General features: G+C 49.4%; 1 long non-coding RNA gene across 1 annotated transcript in view; it reads left to right on the top strand.

Moving 5' to 3' along the window:
• The window catches only part of LOC146200630 (uncharacterized), a 109,892-nt gene extending 90,803 nt beyond the window's left edge, over positions 1-19,089 (top strand). Inside the window, exon 5 of the long non-coding RNA XR_014704840.1 lies at positions 18,870-19,089. This is a non-coding gene — a long non-coding RNA (uncharacterized LOC146200630). The remainder of the gene's footprint in view (positions 1-18,869) is intronic.
• Positions 19,090-20,637: the final 1,548 nt, after the last annotated feature.

The following is a 20,637-nucleotide window of genomic DNA, read 5'->3' as shown; positions in this document are numbered from 1 at the left end:
GCCTTATAAAGGGCATATATGGCGTCGTCATGACCTTATATAGACGACCAGGTCCATATATGCCTGGTGCCAACAAGACTTTATATAGCCTCATCGGGGCCTTAATTATGTAGGCGCCATAGTGACTGTATATTAGCAATATATGGCCTTCGTCTACCTTCTTCAAATATCCAATGTTGGCATCATGTGGTCAAGCTTCAATTTTTCTACACTCAGCATGGCCTGCATGCTTAGTGTTAAATGTATCCAGTTTAGGAAATCAAATGTTCTGCAGATTTCGCTGCACTATAATTATTATACCGTGTGTTCCTTAATCCAGGAGCGCGCTGGGTTATGGCTACATTCTCCTCTTTCCGCCTACTAACTTGCATTTTCATTTAAAATGCGGCGGCAGTCCGGTGCACAAAAGCATGGTCGGTTAAGTTGAGCGATTCAAAATATCAAGAAAATGATGGCAGTCCAGTATACGCCCCCCCCCGCACTGTCTAAACGGTGACTCACCCTCAGAGACAGCTGGCAGTTGCCGCGTCGACGGCCGCACTGGCTAGACGGTGACTCCTCCTCTCCCGCGTTCCCCTCTTCCCTCTCAGACAGCGGCTGTCCCTGAGTGGACTCGCATTTCCTTTCTCCTCCTAGCTGCCACGCCCTACCCCGTAGGCCGCGAGCTCTCCGTTTTGTGTGTGTTTGCTTCTTTCATCTACCCCTTTCAACTCCGTGCGCCTAAGCACTTGGTGTCTCGTTCCTTTTCGGTGGCAGACATCGGAGTTGGGTGCGACTGGTGGGCGTGCTGCATGTTGTGTATGCTGGTGTGTGTATGTGTGCCAGCGCCTGTTCGCTATTAGCTGTGTGCATGTAACAAAAATGCGACAGCAAACCTACAAGAGCTTCAGTCTGACCGTCGGCACAGAGGAAATTACTGTGCCCCACTGCGGGTGGAAGCTGCCTTTCCAGCCTTAGAAGTGAACGTGATGGTCGATTGAGCTTTTCGTGACTTCTGCCCTGGGTGGCCCCGGCCAAATCTTCACCATTGTGTAGAAACTGCAGGCGGATCGCACCCTCATCGTGTCGCCTCATCTTCACGCCCGATCACCAAAACCGTGAGCGCGAGACTTCTTGTCGGGAACTAGCACATGCCAGCCTCAGAATATTGTTCACTTTATTGTTTTGATAGAAAATTAACTTTCCACTCAGTAAATCGGGTGGTAATTGCCAGTATGTGATATTTTTCCGTACATTTCGTTGCTAGATTGTCTTTCGCCCAAGCAATTTTGACAAATTTCAGTGGGTGGATAGGGTCCTTCGTTGTTTACTATTATTATTATTTGCACTACCTAAGTAGCTTCATGCTTGATTTGGTTTAGGGGCAGAGCTCTCGCTGTCATGACAAATGCCATTGGACATGTTTTTTGTTTGTTTTCTCTTTTAATTTCAAAATCAACCACGAGTTAGGCGCGTTCGCTCATTTTGCACTGCAGTCTCTGCTTAACGTAACACCAGTACTTCCTGACAGCCTATGTTTAGGTATATCAGCAGGTCCGGCAGTGTCTGGTTTATTGCCCTACGGTTTAGCGGTATCTTTTACGGGTATCGACAAACCTGTAAATTCTATTTCAATAGTCTAGTTCGATTAATAGCCGTTCTCTATTTATTTTCTTTAGCTTAAGTAAACCAGATCAAACTAAAAGCATTTACTGGTTAAAGCTCTGTGTGTGAAAGAGTAGAATAAAAATGTAATGTCTAATTCAAAAGGTTAATGTCTTTTACCTTGGCTTCTTGTGTAGACAGGTAGGTCCATTATTCTATTCAGATACCTCATTAGTTTGTTATAGTATCGCGCGTAAATGAGTAGAATCTCAATATTTACTAACGGATAAGCATGTCTTTTACACTCGGTATACCCACGTAATTCAGGCCCGTCTTAGAGCGATTCCATATAGGCAGGGAAAAAAGAAAACCTGTGGTTTCAAAGCTGTTTTCTTGTAAAGTTTCAAATAAAAGGGGAAAATCAGGTTTTCTTGGCAAGCTTGATGGAGTATGCGGGACGTTAGCTGGAATACTGAAATTGTCTTGTGTGTGTTCTAATAAAGTGTTATGTCCATATGCAGATATATAGTTCAAAACCTACATGCCATGCGGGCTAGATGTTTAAATCCGGAATTGGGTAGATAAGGCACAAAAATGTTCGGAATATAACGATCGCCTGCGGAAATGCCATATCTCGACTTATAAAAAAACTAGATCAGGTATATCAGGAATTGGGCAGATATAATATATTAAAGCAAATCTGGGCCAGATAAGGCATATCTGCCCAATTCCTGATTTCGAGTACCAGATAAGGTACATCTGACCAGACAGATATGCCTTATCTGGTACTCGAAATCAGGAATTGGGCAGATATGCCTTATCTGGCCTAGATTTGCTTTAATATATTATATCTGCCCAATTCCTGATATACCTGATCTAGTTTTTTTATAAGTCCAGATATGGCATTTCCGCAGGCGATTGTTATATTCCGAACATTTTTCTATCACCTGGTTGATGGCATGGATATGCACGATAGTAGGGCACCGTTTTCGAAACCCTAGTTGATTCTTTGCTTGATTGCAGTCTAAGGTGGTCCTGATTCTATTAGCGATAACCTTAGTAAATACCTTATACGTAACAGACAGTAAGCTGATTGGTGGTTCGGGTACCGTCGATGACATCTGGCACTGCGTATACAGGGTGGCAAGTTTTTTTAGCACGATATCCCCCCCGTCCTTCAACAAATATAGAGTTATCTCATCCTCTCCAGCTGCTTTCCCCCTTTTCATAGTTGTTATTGCTTTCTTAACCTCGCCCTTCGTCACTGGTGGTACGTCTGACTGTTTTTCCCTACCACCAATCTCATTACTGTCCTCACTACTTTGGCTACTGTAGAGATCCGTATAGAAATCCTCGGCTACTTTGACTATTTTGTACATATTCGTGATGACGTTGCCCACCTTGTCCCCTAACGCATCTATCTGATTTTTGCCTGTCTAATTCCTTCTTCACCGCTTTAAGGCTTCCACCGTCCTTTACAGCATGCTCAATTGTCTCCATGTTATATACTTCCTTATATCGGCCATCATCATCATCATCATCATCATCAGCCTGATTATACCCACTGCAGGGCGAAGGCCTCTCCCATATTTCTCCACTTAACCCGGTTCTGTGCTAGCTGCATCCACTTGACCCCTGCGAACTTCTTAATCTCATCTGCCCACCTAACTTTCTGCCGCCCCCTGCTACGCTTTCATTCCCTTGGAATCCAGTTTGTTACCCTAAGCGACCATCGGTTATCCTCTCTTCGCACTACATGTCCTGCCCATGTTCATTTCTTCTTCTTAATTTCCACTAGAATGTCGGTAACTTGAGTTATTTCTCTGACCCACTCTGCACGCTTTCTATCTCTTAATGTTACCCCTACCACTTTAGTTCCATAGCCCTCTGGGTTGTCCTCAACTTAAGTAGAACTCTCTTGGTTAGCCTCCGCGTTTCAGCCCCATAGGTGAGTACAGGCAAGATGCAACTGTTGTATACTTTCCTCTTGAGCGATACCAGTAAGCTGCTAGTCATTATCTGCTAGTGCTTGCCAAATGCGCTTCATCCCAATCTTATTCTTCTTGTTATTTCCTTTACATGGTCCGAATCTGCGGTTACTACCTGTCCTAAGTAGACATATTCGCCTACTACTTCCAGTATTTCGCTACCTAATGTAAACTGCTGTTCCTTCCCGAGGGTGTTGAACATTACCTTAGTCTTCTTCATATTGATTTTCAAGAATAGATTCAAGAATAGATAGATTATATCGGCCACTTTGCGCTTATTGATTACCTTTGATATCTCAGCTAATTCTAACTTGTGTGCCGATTGAAGCTTTCATACTCTGGCATTTCTTAATCAAACCTTTCGTCTCCTTTCACAGCTTACTAGCATCCTAACTATCCTACCGTCGACCTCTACCACACCCTCAGTAATGATAACACTAAAATTATTGCTTAGTACTTCTACGCTAAGGTCGTCATTCTTAGTTAAAGCTGAAAATCTATTCTGTAGCGAGATTCTGAACTCTTCTGCCCTACCCCTCACCGCTATTTCGCTGACGGACTTCTTTCTTACTAATCTGTTGCTTTCGTTCTTCATATTTAGATTAATTCGGGACATCACCTTCCTGTGGTCACTGCATCACCCTGTCCCGATTCCCTTACATCTTTCATAATGGCGGAGCTGAATGCAGTATGAAGTCAACTTCATTTTAGTTTCCCCGTTAGGACTTTTCCATGTCCTTTTTCGGTTCTTCAGTTTGCTAAAGAAAGTATTCGTGATTCTTAAGGTATTGCGCTCTGCAAACTCAACTAGTAACTCCCCCCTGCTATTCCTAGAATAAATGCCGTAGTCACCTACTGCCTGGTCTCCTGCCTGCTTTTTCCCTACCTTGGCATTGAAGTCGCCTATTAGTACAGTATACTGCGTCTTTACTTTTCGCATTGCTAATTCTGCATCTTCGTAGAAGCTTTCAACTGCCTGGTCATCATAACTACATGTAGGTGGCATAAGCCTGTACAACATTCTGTTTATAAAGCTTATTAAGCCTAATTACGATGCCTGCCACCCTCTCATGAATACTATAGAACGGATCTATATTGTCCGCTATATACTTATTGACAAGAAAACCTACTCCTAGTTCTTGCCTCTCCAGTAAATGATGGATAAAAGGGCGCAGACGGAACATGGACACAGAGAATACAAGACAAGCGCCGTTTTCACAACTGGTTTATTGTGAAAAATACGAACTCTTAAATATGAACACATATCTAATCGACAAAACATACAGTCAGCTAAAAAATCTAGGAGAAGAAGAAAACAATGTCAAAATCTACGCAGATATCCTATTTCTCTCTCAGATAATGAAACCGAAGGCTTGCTACACAGTTACCATATGATGCAATGTAGAACGCTTTCATAACCTTCTGGTTCTTTGCTGATGATGATGAAATAAGACCTGCGTATCTTCATAGATAGGAATGCAATTGTTACACTCTCGCAGGTGTTCACTCACCCCAGAAGAGCTATCATTTTTGTGTTCACGAAGTCGAATATTTAAACATCGACCAGTTTGTCTATTTAAGCCAAACCGCAGAGAAAAGGAATTTTGTACACCACACCAGACTCACAACGCACAAACCTTGCTTTATGCTTTACTTTGCAGTTGCTGGAATCATTGCCTACATTTTCTGCCTTTCTTTGCACTAGATGACATAATCTTCCCTACTTCAAAGGGGCGGATAAGGCTATTCCTACATCATATCTTTTTGCGACATGTTTTAATCCGTGTGACAGGCAATGGATGTATAGGATGACAGCACGCTTCTTCACGTTCACTTGAGTGGGTGATACGCGGCCTTTGACCCATTTCAATAGCCTAATGCATGACTGTGAAATGACATTATTGGGGTAACCTGCGATAGACTGCACTTCATCCACACACATGTTTACTGGCAATACTGGCCTAGATAAAAAAAAAACACTGCTCAATTACAGCTCACAACATTCAAAACTAGTTAAAAACGTTATAGTTAAGTTTGCGGGCTTCGCAAAGAAGCGAGATTCCGAAGGGGCGACCAAGGTCAAGGGGCAGCTTGACGCGGGCTGATTTATGACGGTCGCGCAGACGACCGCTTTTCGGAAGTGAGCCCAGAACAGATGGCAGCGGGCGACGCCGCCGGCTCTCTCCATCCCGTGCCGCGAGGGAGGCAGAACAGTGCAGTTAGAGCGCACAGCATAAGCGCAGTGGTTGTGGGTTCGGCGCTAACTGCGGTGTCTCCCGGTTCGAGTGGAGAGGGCGCGGAGGCCATAAATCCCGAAACGCGGCGTAACACAGGCCTGGGGAGAACGCGCTGTTGACATGTCTTCCCGGGAAGACGCCTGTGTGTCCCTTTGAATCCGCCGCCCGCGCGCAACCGGCCAAGGGCAGGGATCCGAATGTTTGGGCCTGAGGTTTGCGCGTGTGCGTTTTTCTGTATTTTCGGAAGTGTAACCGTGGACGCCGTTTGTCTTTGCGACTGCTTGGCGCCTCTTGCGTGGGAGGATTTTGGAGTGAGAAAAGTTGCAGATGTATGTGTATGTGTGCGCAACCACTCGCCGCTTAGTGCGTGCTTTGTGTGTGTTTTATTTGACATGCGTAGGAGAGGGTGTGTCTGCACAATGATTGGCCAGCCCATTTTAAAGGACTGCATGTTATTGGCCACAGAGTGGCGTACGTTGATTGGTCAACGGACTAAGCTGGAATTTTGGGCAACGCTAAGAAAGTGAGCGTTGGACAGTTGGGCTTGGAAGACAGTTGAGCTTGGAGGAGAGTTGGGCTCGGACGAGAGTCGAGAGTAGGAGGCTAGGCTGACGGAGGGCCCAAGGGACTCCGGCCTAAAGTGTAGCAGAAGGCCAATGCCTGATTCTGCTAGCCTCTGACCTCCGATCGTTCACTCGGTTGCAGCTAACTCTCTGTTTGATGTCGCACCCGACGACATTATTGTAAATACTACGTTGTGAAAAGGTGTAAATAAACGTGTACAGTCTGAGAAGAGAAGTCGTCATCTCCGCACCGCAATGTGTCACTGAGCCACGGACGCAGCGGTGGTCACCAACACCACTCGGTACGAGCGAAGGCAACAGAAGAAACAGCAAGAACACCTGCCGTACAGGGAAGCCCATCCAACCCCACGCCCTTCACACGGATTAGTTTAACTGGCGCAGTCGGCAGGATCGGCCCAGCGACTTTCTGCGGAGTGGCGAGAGATCGAATACGCCTCGGACTGATGTACACGGAGGGTGGCGTACTACCTCGGTGAGCCAAGGCTGAGCAGGTAGAAGTTTGACGTCGAGGTGCCCCGTGAATCGACGCTACCGGCCTAGAGAGGCAGCGACAGTGAGGCGACATCCAAGCGAGAAGCCTCAGAAGCCAAGGCTTCATTCACGACAGCGCCGGCGAGCAAGAGGCTGCCGTGAAAGGGAGCGGAGCGCTGCGACAACGAGACCACGGACCCTGTTCTGTGCGGCACCTGCGTGTGGCGACTTCGCAAGCTCAGTGGTTGAACCCCCGACAACTGAGTGAGTTTCTCCGCTCTCACTTTACTTGCCTCAGCGTATGCGCATGAGTCGCAGGGTTAACGTAAAATAGCGCACGATGGCTGCATTTTGTTGGTGGAGTGATTATGACTGTACATACGACGCTTGGTATGCGCCGATGTCAGAGGCTGAGCGAATTAAGGAAAAAGAGGAAAGGGAGAGAAGGGAGAAAAGAGTAGCGCTGATCCACGAACGCCTGCGGGAGATAGCCACAGCCAAGGAAGAGCTAAGGCAGGAAAGGAAAAGGCTCGACGAGAAGGAGCGCTTACGTGAACTACCGGAGCCGGTGCAGATTCAGGCGCACACTAGCGTAAATTGTCCTGATAAAACGCTGATCGAGGCGGTCGGTGAGGAGAGCAGCAGCAGCGGCATTGCGTCCGTTCTTGCAGAGAACATAAAAGAGGAATACCAGATTCCTGCGGAGAGTGTTGAGGTTTGCTCTGCTGCTGAGAGAGAAATTGAAGTTTGCGTCGAGGAACCTCGAGTTGTGGAACCAACCACAGATGTTGAGAGAAGGCAGCAGTCTCTTATCCCTGAGGTAGAGGTGTGCTCTACGGAGGCGCCTATGACATTGAATTTCATTGACCAAAAGGTGCAGGCTGAGTCGTGCAAAGCTGCGGAAACTGCTCACGATTCTAATGGCGCCAAAGAAAGGAGAGATGCGAATTGTTTGGCTGGCGCGAGTAGAGAACTTGGGTTCCCGACCGAAGAGGCAAAGTGTCAGGCAGGCTGTGTCGAGAGTGCGACAGTCGAAATAGCGATCGCGACGCCAGTAGCAGCACCTGAAGAGCCAGCCGTACAGCTGGTTAGACAAGGCGATCCCGACCCGGAAAACACGGGTTCGTGTGAAGATGTAGGTGAGCGCAGCCTGAGGGATGGTCTCAGCGATGGCGACGGAAATTGCGTCCCACGCATTGAAAACAGGGAAGTAACGCGGCCGCAAGTACCGATGGGCAGCGACCAGCGTTGGGACCTCGGGGCGCATCTGCGTAAGGGAAGGATCGCTAAGGCGGAGCCTCCTGAGAATGGGCTTCTTGAGCCAGGCACGATAGTTTCACGAACACCTTTCGGGTGCATTCTTGTTCGGGCTTCCCAGGAAGCGCGTATGTCGTGCACGCGGGCAGCTAGCGTCTTTTGTGATGCAAGAGAGCGGCACAGCCAAAAAGCAGGGCGCGTGCGATTATCTTGCATGCTGCGGCTCGTCTGTGTCAAGCGAGCCGTCGAGCCGTTTGATCCCGGTGGTAAGCGCCGAGCAATGTTCACAGTCTTAGCCCACTCTGCCACTGCCAGTTGTGACAGGCGTAAAGATCCCTTGTGGCTCGACCACGCGCTGAGGCAGTGAATGAGAGGGGGAACATTGACTGATCCAAGAGACTGAGCACGGAGTGGATAGTCATTCCTGTGCGGGACATATGTGTCTTATGGGAACTTCTGTTTTGTGCTTGATCATGCAGTGTTTAGTGCTTTATTTGGTGTTATGTATGCCAAGCTGTATCGCCTTGTATGGCGTATGATTTAGTTACCGTTTGCGAACGTGCACACGGAGTATTATCGTTCAGGGCGCGCACGCCTCTGTACGGAGAATTGCACTATTGTTTGCATGCTGTGTTTGTTTGTTTTGTTTGGTGTACGCCACACCACAATGCCCCCTCCCCCCCCCCCCTCCCCTTGTTAGAGGTGTTTTATGCTGAGCGTACAGCAAGTGTACGCGCAACATTCTCGATGGGGAGGAGTTAAGTTTGCGGGCTTCGCACAGAAGCGAAATTCCGAAGGGGCGACCAAGGTCAAGGGGCAGCTTGACGCGGGCTGATTTATGACGGTCGCGCAGACGACCGCTTTTCGGAAGTGAGCCCAGAACACATGGCAGCGGGCGACGCCGCCGGCTCTCTCCGTCCCGTGCCGCGAGGGAGGCAGAACAGTGCAGTTAGAGCGCACAGCATAAGCGCAGTGGTTGTGGGTTCGGCGCTAACTGCGGTGTCTCCCGGTTCGAGTGGAGAGGACGCGGAGGCGATAAATCCCGAAACGCGGCGTAACACAGGCCTGGGGAGAACGCGCTGTTGACATGTCTTCCCGGGAAGACGCCTGTGTGTCCCTTTGAATCCACCGCCCGCGCGCAACCGGCCAAGGGCAGGGATCGGAATGTTTGGGCCTGAGGTTTGCTCGTGTGTGTTTTTATGTATTTTCGGAAGTGTAACCGTGGACGCCGTTTGTCTTTGCGACTGCTTGGCGCCTCTTGCGTGGGAGGATTTTGGAGAGGGAAAAGTTGCAGATGTATGTGTTTGTGTGCGCAACTACTCGCCGCTTAGTGCGTGCTTTGTGTGTGTTTTATTTGACATGCGTAGGAGAGGGTGTGTGTGGCACAATGATTGGCCAGCCCATTTTAAAGGACTGCATGTTATTGGCCACAGAGTGGCGTACGTTGTTTGGTCAACGGACTAAACTGGAATTTTGGGAACGCTAAGAAAGTGAGCGTTGGACAGTTGGGCTTGGAAGACAGTTGAGCTTGGAGGAGAGTTGGGCTCGGACGAGAGTCGAGAGCAGACGGGTTGTTCGAGGAGGGAGGCTAGGCTGACGGAGGGCCCAAGGGACTCCGGCTTAAAATGTAGCAGAAGGCCAAGGCCTGATTCTGCTAGCCTCTGACCTCCGATCGTTCACTCAGTTGCAGCTAACCCTCTGTTTGATGTCGCACCCGACGATATCATTGTAAATACTAAGTTGTGAAAAGGTGTAAATAAACGTGTACAGTCCGAGAAGAGAAGTCGTCATCTCCGCACCGCAATGCGTCACTGAGCCACGGACGCAGCGGTGGTCACCAACGCCACTCGGTACGAGCGAAGGCAACAGAAGAAACAGCAAGAACACCTGCCGTACAGGGAAGCCCATCCAACCCCACGCCCTTCACACGGATTAGTTTAACTGTTATAGCGGTTTCTTGTCTCAGATCCTGCCTTGCAAAATCATGCCCACATGTTCTCACTGATAGCTTCAATATCCAAGTTTCCAGATTGTCTAACGCCGTAGAGTGAAGAACCGCAGCCCACGACGAAACAAACGGGGTACACTAGCATTAATAACCCTCCAGGTACTCAATGAGTGGCGACACCTCAGAGTCGGTCCGTTGAAGTTGCGCCATACGAGAGATGCTGACTGCACAAAGGATAGGACAATATTCGGTGATGTCTTTAGTAGCCGGTTCCACGGGTGCTTGTGATAAACAGTCTGAGTCTTAGTGCTGCCGGCCCGACTTATAGACGACTGTCATGTCGTACTCCTGTAACCGGAGGCACCGCCTGGCCAACCACCCAGAAGGATTTTTAATGTTGGCCAGCCAGCATAGCGAGTGATGATCACTGACAACACGGAACGGTCGCCCGTAGATGTACTGTCGGAACTTACTCAGAACCTAAATGACGGCAAGACGCTTTTTCTGTCGTCGAATAGTTCCTTTCCGGACGAGAAAGTGTACGGCTCGCGTAGACGACGACTTGTTATGCGCCATGCTGCCACTCTGTGAGGATCGCTCTGAGGCCGACATTGCTGGCGTCAGTGTTGATATCTGTGTCTGCATGCTCGTCAAAATGAGCAAGTATCGGTGGCCTTTGCAGGCGACGACGGAGTTCCTTGAAGGCTTCGTCTTGGGCACTCCCCCATAAAAAGGTTCTGTCACCTCGAGTCAAGGCTGTCAATGGCTCAGTTAGGCGAGAAAATTTTTTTAACAAAGCGGCGATAATAGGTTCAGAGGCCTAAAAACGTCAGAGGGCCTTCTTGTCGGTTGGGCGTGGGAAACTGGAGATGGCGGAAGTCTTGCCGGGATCTGGGAAAACACCTTGTGCGCTGACCACATGTCCCAAGAAACGGAGCTCCTCGAAGGCGAAATAACATTTCTCTGACTTGATAGTTAATTGCGCAGACTGGAGAGCTTGAAGGACAATGCGCAATCGCTGCAAGCGTTGTCCGAAACTAGACGAAAAGATGACCACGTCGTCCAAGTACACAAGGCATGACTGCCACTTCAGACCAGCTAAAACAGTGTCCATCAAGCGTTGAAGCGTGGCCGGCGCAGAGCAGAGCCCAAACAGGAGACCGTCGGGCGTCACGAAAGCTGTTTTCTCGCGGTCTCGCTCGTCCACCTCGATCTGCCAATATCCGCTTTTCAGATCTAAGGAAGAGAAGAACCTTGCGCCTCGGAGTCGGTCAGGCGCATCATCGATCCTGGGTGCACGTCCTTTTTTGTAACTTGATTCAGTTTCCTGTTATCAACGCAGAATCGTACCTGTAATCAACGCAGAATCGTAACGTGTTGTCTTTCTTTTTCACCAGGACGACCGGCGACGCCCACGGACGTGTTGACGGCTGTATAACATCGTCTGCAAGTATTTCATCGACTTGCACACTAATAGCCTCCCGCTCTTTAGGCGAAACACGGTATGGACTCTGACAAACTGGCGGCGTGGCTGAATCAATGACGATGCGATGCTTGGCTACCGGCGTACGTCCGACTTTGGAGCTCGTCGCGAAGCAATCTTTAAAATAAAGCAGCAGGGACGACAGAAGGTTCTTTTGATGAGGTGACAAACCCGGGTTGATTTTAACCTTCTGAAGGGTGTTGTGTGCTGCGGCAGCGTCATGAAGATTCACCTAAACAGATGCGGCAACCCATCTACATCGTGGAGTAAGGCGACAGCCGTTCTCTTCGTGAGGTGTTGAATTTCATTGGTGAAATTCGTCAGGACAACTGTCGCACAGCCGTCATTCAGGTCGACAAGACTGCGCGCAATAGCCACTCCCTTCTCGAGCAACAGCGAAGGGTTACTGTCCGCAATACCTTCGTAGCCGTGAAACCAGTCGTTCCTAACACCAGCACACTGGACCGTGTTGGCAGCCTTACGTTGTTTTCGACAATACGCAGAGCTTGACTCCTAGGTCTTCTGTGTCACTGTGCGCCAACGCTTGCTTTGTCGGAAATGTGACTCGCGCCTCGTGTAAATCGATCACAGCACCGTTTACCTGTGGAAGGTCAAGGCCCAGGATGAAATCCCTCGAACACTCGCGCAAGACACACGAATTCACCGACGTAGACGAAACCGCGTATGCTGATTGGGGCTGTACACCTTCCAGCCGTGCGAATGCTAGGGCCCAATCACGGCGTGAAAACTTTGCTCAAGTCCTGGGCGAGGGCATGGCTCATCACCAAATAATATGCCCCAGTATCAAGTAAGGCTACAGCGTCAGTAGCACACAAATCAGAGGTAGCATGTCGGCTGCTATCGCTACCCTGCCCCTGTGAGAAATCAGCGTTCCGGCGTATCGGCGACGGAGGATGTTCGGTTCTCCCCACATAGCGGCCTTGCCTCCGGAGACTGCTGGAATTAGTTTTCCCGACGTGGAGTGCGAGAACGCCGCTCAGGATAGCCGGCGTCTCGGCGAGGACTTGGGGAACGGTAACGCCGAGGAGACGATGCTCTAGAGTCATAACGGTCGTATGTTCCAGGCCTCTGACGAGCCGACAGGTGAGCTTCGATTTCGAATTGCCGTTCGCCGTTCTGTGGGCAAGGATCGTCGGGCGCGAAACCACGCAGGCTCACTCGGCGATATGGGCAGGCCCTGTAAAGATGACCCGCCTCACCACAGTGGTAGAGAGGGGCCGCCGGTCCGGTGTACGCCACACATCACATTTCCGTGTCCGCTGATAGACTGGTCGAGCAGGCACACGGGAAAGATCAGGCTGCTGCACTGCTTTAGTGGCGGTATTCACGTCGTAGACTGGTGCTGGCGCCTGACAGAGAACAGCTGCATATGTAAGTCTGACCTCAGTCTGTCTAGCCAGCCAGGCGCACCTCGTCCCGGATGACTTCAGACAGCGATTTAACAGACGGCGCACTGGGAGACAGCTGGAGAGCTTGTAATTCTCGCTGATGATCGACCTGATTAGGTCACGTAAAACGGCTACGTCACTCTCTAGCGGCATCGAAGAAATAGCGGGCCCAAGCGTGTTTACATCTCGATTGTATTGCCGCGGCTCGTTACAGGAGCGTCGCCTCCATGGTGGTCGCTGCAGTGAGGAATTCGACAACAGTACGCGGTGGACTGCGCACCAGACCGACGAAAAGCTCCTGCTTGACCCCGCGCATGAGGTGGCGAAGCTTTGTCTCCTCGACCATGGAGGGGTCAGCACGCTTGAAGATGCGCGTCATGTCCTCCACATACATGCGGACGCTTTCGTTAGTGCGCTGGCTGCGGGAGTGAAGCGCAGCTTCCGTTTTCTCCCGGCGGTCTGCGTTGGGGAAAGTAGCTAGGGCATTTATGCGAAATGTCTCCCAGATGGACAGGTTGTTCTCGTGGTTCTCGGACCATGTCCTAGCGGAGTCTTCAAGTGCAAAAAACATAATAACGTTATGGAGCTTACGGTCGTCGCTCCAGCCGTTGTAGCGGGCGACCCGCTCAAAGGTGTCCAGCCAGTCCTCCGCTTCTTCGTATACATCACCGTGAAAAGGTGGCGGTGTTCGCGGCGTGTTGTAGAGGATGGGCGCAGGGGACGCACTATCTGTGGCCATTTCCGATGGGACCGTCGATTGAGGCTGCGTCGTCCTCGTCGGGGTGGTAAGAGGTTCGAATTCAGGTGACTGGCCGCGGAGACGGCAGCTAGGGCGCTGATGGACCGGTGTGAGCTCCGTGTTCTTATCTTGTAGGCATACGCAGATTGGGAAGAGTATGCCCAGCACGACTCCACGAGATGTGTAACGGTTGTTACACCAGAGAATTGCTGTAACCGCTGAACGAGGGCACCGAGACAGCTGAATCAGGAACGCGGGCAGTAGGAATGGACGGACACTTCAACGTCCTCTACTTCGTCCCATTTCGCTCCTTCTTCTTCTAGAATGCACGTGTCAATATCCCTCGTAGCAGATGTAGCGCACATCCCTCGTAGCAGATGTAGCGCACATCCCTCGTAGCAGATGGCGACGGGTGAGCCCTGGGTGACGGTGATCTAAATTGTCGCAGACGAGACGGAACAACACGGCGCTGATCATTGACAAAATCTTCAACGGCTCGAGGCCGTTCGCCGTAGCGAGGCCGCGGAGAATCACCGGAAAACCCATTCGAGACCCAGTCGACGGTAGGGACAGCGCCGATAGAAATGACCCGGTTCGCCGCACTGAAAGCATAACGGCCGTCGGTCGGGGGTACGCCACTCGTCTGCTTTCCGTGTAGGCGGTCGGGAATCTGCGACGGACTGGATCACGGGGGCTGCTGTTTTCGGCACAGCTACGTTCGCAGGAATCTGGGACGGCAACGAGGGCGGAGAGTATTGCAGCACCTGGGAGTATGTGGGGCGGTGACACTCAGGTGGAGTAAGGGGAGGATCAGGGCGAGGTTCACCGCTTGGAAATGTAGGCAGAAGCGCTTGCTGCACCTCGTCGCGGACAACGCTCGCAATGGAGGCAGGAGTTGGTTGAGGTGTATCATACATCAGTCGGAGTTCGTCGCGCACAGTCGAATGTATGAGCTCCCGTAGCGCCGATATGGCTATGCTATGCGATGGGAACTCAGCAGAGACGGAGGCGGCGTGGATGGTGTGATCCTGTGCCAAAGCTCGCTGCTGAAGCACTTTCTCTATAGTGGATGTTTCCGCAAGCAATTCTGCGCACCAGGCCAGTGAAAAGCTGCTCTTTGACACCACACATGAGGTAGCGCAGCTTTTTTTCCACGGACATCGTAGGATCCGCACGCTTAAACAGGCGCGTCATGTCTTCAATATACGCCGCGACGGTTTCATTAGGCATTTGGACCCGAGATTGAAGAGCGCGTTCCGCCCGTTCGCGGGGATCTGAGCTACCGTAAGTTGCCGCAAGATGACATTTGAACTCATTCCAAGAAGACAGCTGCTCTTCATGGTTCTCGATCCACGTCCGAGCGCCATCCTCCAGGCTGAAGTATACATTTCGAAGCCGTGCGGCGTCATCCCAGAGGTTGAATGTAGCTACCCTTTCGTAGTGCTGCAACCAGTCGTCGACGTCTTCGTAGGTGTCCCCATGAAAGTCTTTGGGACGCGGGGGTTCTGAAACGTCGCGTAGGTGGGGTCGCGCAAGGCATTGAGACGACGTCGTGGCTGCCGGTAGTAATGCCCGAGGGGGAAAACTCAGGTGGTAGGCCTAGTTGCCTGCGGCTATTGCGGTAAACAGGCGTTTCCTCAATTATATGACCAGCACTCCTGCTTAGTGTAGGGGTACGGGACATCAGACCGCACCTCCACCAGATTTTTCACGGTGTTGGCGACTTGGGCTAGGTGAACAGAGCTGGTACAGGTGGAATTGAGCGGTCTGAATTTTAGGTACGTCCTGCGAGTCCGGAGCCGATTACCTTCAACGTCGTTTTCACTCCGAGCGCCCCTTGGCATTAGCCGATTCACTTCATTGTCGTTTTCACTCCGAGCGCCCCTGGAAACATATTGATAACATATCTGTGAGCGTACAGTCGAGGCGTTATGTAAGGCCGTTGGTCCGAGGGTGATAGGCGGAGGTAAATTTGTGGCGGACGGTGCACATACGACGTAGCTCGTCAACCACACTGGAGAGGAAACGATCCGTGAGTATTTCACGAGGGGCACCGTGTTGTAGTATCACGTCGTGGAGGAGGAAATCAGCGACGTCTGTAGCGCAGCTAGTCGGGGTCGCGCGGATAATGCCGTAACGCGTAGCAGTATTATAGTATCTAGGCATCTCTACCTAAAACGGACTGGACGACCAAAGCTCCGATATCGTCTCCCTGTGCAGCTCAGTGCGTAGACAGGTTCAATTTGCTGGTTGAGCTACTCCATATTGACCTCATATAAAATGCCTTTTAACAGGCGAATGTTTTGGTAGGTCAGCGCATATGCATTACTAACTTTTCTGAAAAATACGAATCTTTGTGTACAGCATTTTTGTGCTATATAATAGTCACTCATTAGTATTCACCAAGCTGACCCTGGTTCGCCATACTCCAAACTGAATCCGACCGCTGGTGGCTGCGTTTCGATGGGGGCAATAGAGGCGTCCGTGTGCTGAGCGATTTCAGTGTAAGTTTAGGATCCGCAGGCGGTCAAAATTATTCCGCAGCCCTCCACTGCGGCTCACCTTTCTTCCTTTCCTCTTTTACTCTCACCTTCTTCACTTCCATTATTGCGCGGTTGAAAAGTCCACAGAAACAGGTTCCACTTATAGTAGCGGAGAAAATAGGCACGTGACTGCATCTCAAAATTATTACGTAAGCGCACTGTATGGAGGGTTCAGGATGTGGTTATGCCATTCCGCTCTCTGCTTAGCACCACACTTCTAATTAATGTGAAGGATAAATTGTAAAAGAAATCGGAAACTATGACCTATGGTGCCCATAGAGCTGAGGAATAGTGTGCCTTCTCACCCCAAAATTTAAGATGGATGGGCGGGAAAAAAACGTTGTCTGGCGGATACAGCCAGGGGAGTCCCCTATACGTCACCCTCTGCCTAGACAATGGCCTTTAGCCGTTGAGCTTCGGCGGCGTCTTCGGTCAATCGGATCAGTTGGAGTTGAGTCTCCTAGTGCTCACTCTTTCATGGATTGACTCACTTGTGAAGCCTGAGCAAAGTTTCGAATCATGATTTAGGCCGGCTCTATCATTACATTTTTTTGCATTTCTCAGTGGATTGCCCTTTTTAAGGAGCTACATAACTGGGGGTGTGAAAATGAGTTGATATGGAGTCGTCCCAATACCGATGCCTGTTGGTTAATAAGTGATTTGTCCTTGGATGAGTATCTAAGTCGGGCAAGTCTGTAGTACTGCCAAATGTCTCTATGCGTGAGTAACCTGTTCTTGTTCGTGAAACGATCGGCTGGCCCGGAGTGACCATCTCGGAAAGTAATACCTCGAGCTAATCCTAGGCTACCTCGTTCCCCGGAATGGAGGTCTGAGCAACAGTCCATACTATGCGAATTTGCCTACCAATTTGGATGTTACGTAGAATTCGCTCTACCTGTGGGGAAACTCGTCCCACGATGTAGTTGTTGATTCCTGTTTTGGAATCGCTGACACATAGGGTTTTCTGATGATCCTGCCATAGTGAAGGCGATAGTGACCTCTTTCTTATGCAGGAATCATGGAAACAGCCCTTAACCAATAGGTTACCTTGTTCGTCAGTAACAGTCGCTACCATTCTGTCTTCGTCAGTCTACCACGTCAGTGCATTCCACCGATTTGTCAGTATGAAAGAGTTTTCCCAGAGTTTTGCTCTACCTGCTCTACGCTCCGTGCAGTGGGCGGAGTCCATGTTCTTCGAAATGGGTGGAATTATTCGCTAGCCGTGGACCTCATTTGGCTGAAGAAGGGTGTTGATGGTGAAAGATTCTGTTGCAGGCGCTTCGCGTCTGCTCATAAGGGAAAGCGTGACCATTCCCCTAAGTTTACCGCTTTCTTTTGCAAATGTCAAACAAGCGAGGATATAAAGGGAAGTAAACGGAGGAAGGATAGAGAGTGGCTGGGAAGGTGAATGTTGAGAAAACTAGGAATTGATAAATGCTGGAATTCTGACGAAGTGAAGCAATATCTGTGTCTTCCCCTCTGAACAGTTCTAGGTACTTGTCCTTCCATACTTCGGTCCAGTGCTGAACCTGGCTCTTCCAGTTGCGAAGTAATTAGGCGTCGGTGCCGCTCACAAATTGAGAATTCTCATTAAAATGTATGGCTACCAACCGCTCGTTAGTTACATCCTCTGTCAAAAAAGAAACGTTTTAGTGGAGCCAAACTTGCTGTAAAGCCAAAGAAATAAATATTTTAAAACTAAAAAGTTCTTTACCAATGGGCTTCAAGCTGCAGCGCGCTCAACATGACGTTTTATGCGAAGCCAGTGTGTTGCTGCTCAGTGTTGAAGTAGCTGACCCGATCCTGATGCAGTCAGTAAGCACGCGCTTAATTATTCTGCTGATTACTGATGAGGTACGATCGCCATTGGAGCGCGACCTTTACTTCAGTAACAGCCGCTTAACGGTACTTCGCAAGACGAAACTAGAGAACAGCCGATTAAACAAGAAACAGTAGGTGTAGCGTTAAAGGACCGGAAAAGAGCGGAGTGTGTCAGAGAACAAGCTAGAGTTTATGGCATTCTAGCTAAAATCCTGAACAGCATTCACTGATAAGGGAAAATAAGAGGTTTCGAAGGTAAGCGCAAATATCGCAATATAAAGCCAGCATGATAGAGAATGGAATGATTTCCGGCGGGCAAATGAGATGGGGACGTTTGCGAGAATAAGGTAGCAGTAGACGGCGCGGCGCATGGTACAGCTCAAGTCAGTAGCATGAAGATTGACGGGAAAATTGGCCAAGTTATTTTCATAATGTATGAATTCTTGGTTGCCAAAGCAACCCTATAGAAACGGTTTTATTACACCCGCGAGGCAGGATGTATTGGGAAGACATACCTGTTGCCTCATATCGAGCACCTACATTAAAAGGACACCGAAAGCCTGCCTCTACGCCCGGAGGGGAACATGTTCATACTACAGCATATGTATCTGTCGAAACGGAACACCGAGCGCAACATACAGAACAAAAAAAAAAGCCTATGAGAAGGCAGCTAAGACTTCCCCTGCGTACATACGCTGGTACCAATAATGAAAAACGAAGCAGTGACTGCTTAGAAAGTTGATGGATCATAGTCTTATTGGGAGTTTCTTTAGCGGCTAACATTTATTATGTGTTTTCATTTCAGAGTGCGAACTGTGGGTAGTGACCGAAAAGGATAGTGACAGAAGAGACAGCACCCCAAACAAGCCAACGATGTCTAACTGCTTGAGTCAGTTTGAAAGCATGTGCTCAGCCGGAGAAGAAGTCTACTCCAGAGACATTTGTAAAGATACATAACGTCAGTGAAAAGGCTTTCATTGTTTATAAAGTTATAACCTTCAGAGTCACTCACTATACAAACAATAAAGGTCAATAACTTTGTTCTATTTTTATTCGAATCTACATTCACTGTCATATATGATGTGTGGCATATGACGAGATTGTCGATTCGCTAGATTGGCTAGAGTTATCTTCTAGAAAACGTAGAACACTCTGGCTCTCACCGCAGTTCGCTATCAACAAGGACAGGTTTTCCTGCTTTGTAATTCTAGTTCCATGTCTAGTATATATGGGTGAGGTTGCAATCCTGGATACGCCCCCTAAAGGTGAAGATGTGCCTCAGCGGCCGGCATGGAGCGCTTGGATGTGTTCAGTAGTGCTTGCAGAAGAGTAACTTGTTGGAACACTTGGTGTATGGCAGCAGGAAACACTGTCTGCAAAAGAAGCGTTCACAATGTGAACAAGTACAAATGCAGGATGGCGCTGTAAACACAACTGAATTTTAATCTGTGAAAACTGCCACATCAGACCAGGGCGCAAGCACATCCGCAAAAACAGCCACCTGAAGCATTATGCAACAAACATACATCAGACCAGAGCGCAAGCCCATCCGCATAAAAACCGCCACCTAAAGCATTATGCAACAAACATAGATAGTAAAGGAGTTGGCACCCTTGTTGACAACTATGTACCGTTAATGACATTTTAATATCATAACATAAAACTGACGGTTGTCTCACTGACCCATTGAGTGCCTAACTTCTTGAATATAAATGCTTCTGCAATTTACCCATCCGCGTTCTCAACAGCCGATAATTTGGATCTTTGTTGAAGATTTGAGCAACATCTTCACAATAATAGCAAACTTTTGGCAGATTGCCAAGGATCGTGGGTGCTAAACCGCTCAGGCTTACTCGGCGTACAGGTAGGCCCTGTAAAGATGGTCCGCCTCACATAGTGGTAGCATAACTGGGGATATAGATCAGCTGTTCGTGTGTTTGTCTGAAACCACCAAGCTCGTGCAGTAGCGACGCGCGTTGTGGCAGCGGTGTTTGAGAAATCACAAGACCATATTGTAACAGCTGTTATGTTCATGGATCACTGCCTTGTCGTGGCGGAGGGGCTTGCGAAACTCGATGAAGTCGTGAGCTCTGCTGTGTAGGGCCACCCAAGATAGACAGGTCACGGCAGAGAGTTCTGACAAAATGTGATTCACTGGAGAAGGTAATGGCAACCCACTCCAGTATTTCCTGCCAAGAAAACCCTATGGCCAGTCACAATACCATTATCGATATGGCGCCGGAAGATGAGCCCCCCAGGTTGGAAGGCGTCCCACATGTTACTGGGGATGAACAAAGGGCGATTCCTAGTAGCTCCAGGACGAATGAAGCGGCTGGGCTAAAGCCAAAAGGACGCTCAGTTGTGGATGTGTCGGGAAGCGACCGGAAAGTCCGATGTTGCAAGGAGATATATCACATAGCAACATGGAATGTAAGATCTATGACGCAAGGTAAACTGGATATCGTCAAGCGAGAAATGGACAGATTGAACATTGATATCTTGGGTATCAGCGAACTCAAGTGGACCGGAATGGGAGAATTTAACTCCGGCGACCATTATGTCTTTTATTGTGG

The sequence above is a fragment of the Amblyomma maculatum genome, chromosome 2 (assembly GCF_055883805.1).
Source record: "Amblyomma maculatum isolate TAMU_Amacu chromosome 2, ASM5588380v1, whole genome shotgun sequence".
NCBI lineage: Eukaryota > Metazoa > Arthropoda > Arachnida > Ixodida > Ixodidae > Amblyomma > Amblyomma maculatum.
Note: the sequence above shows the minus strand (reverse complement) of the source record. Positions and strands in the feature narration are given on the sequence as shown.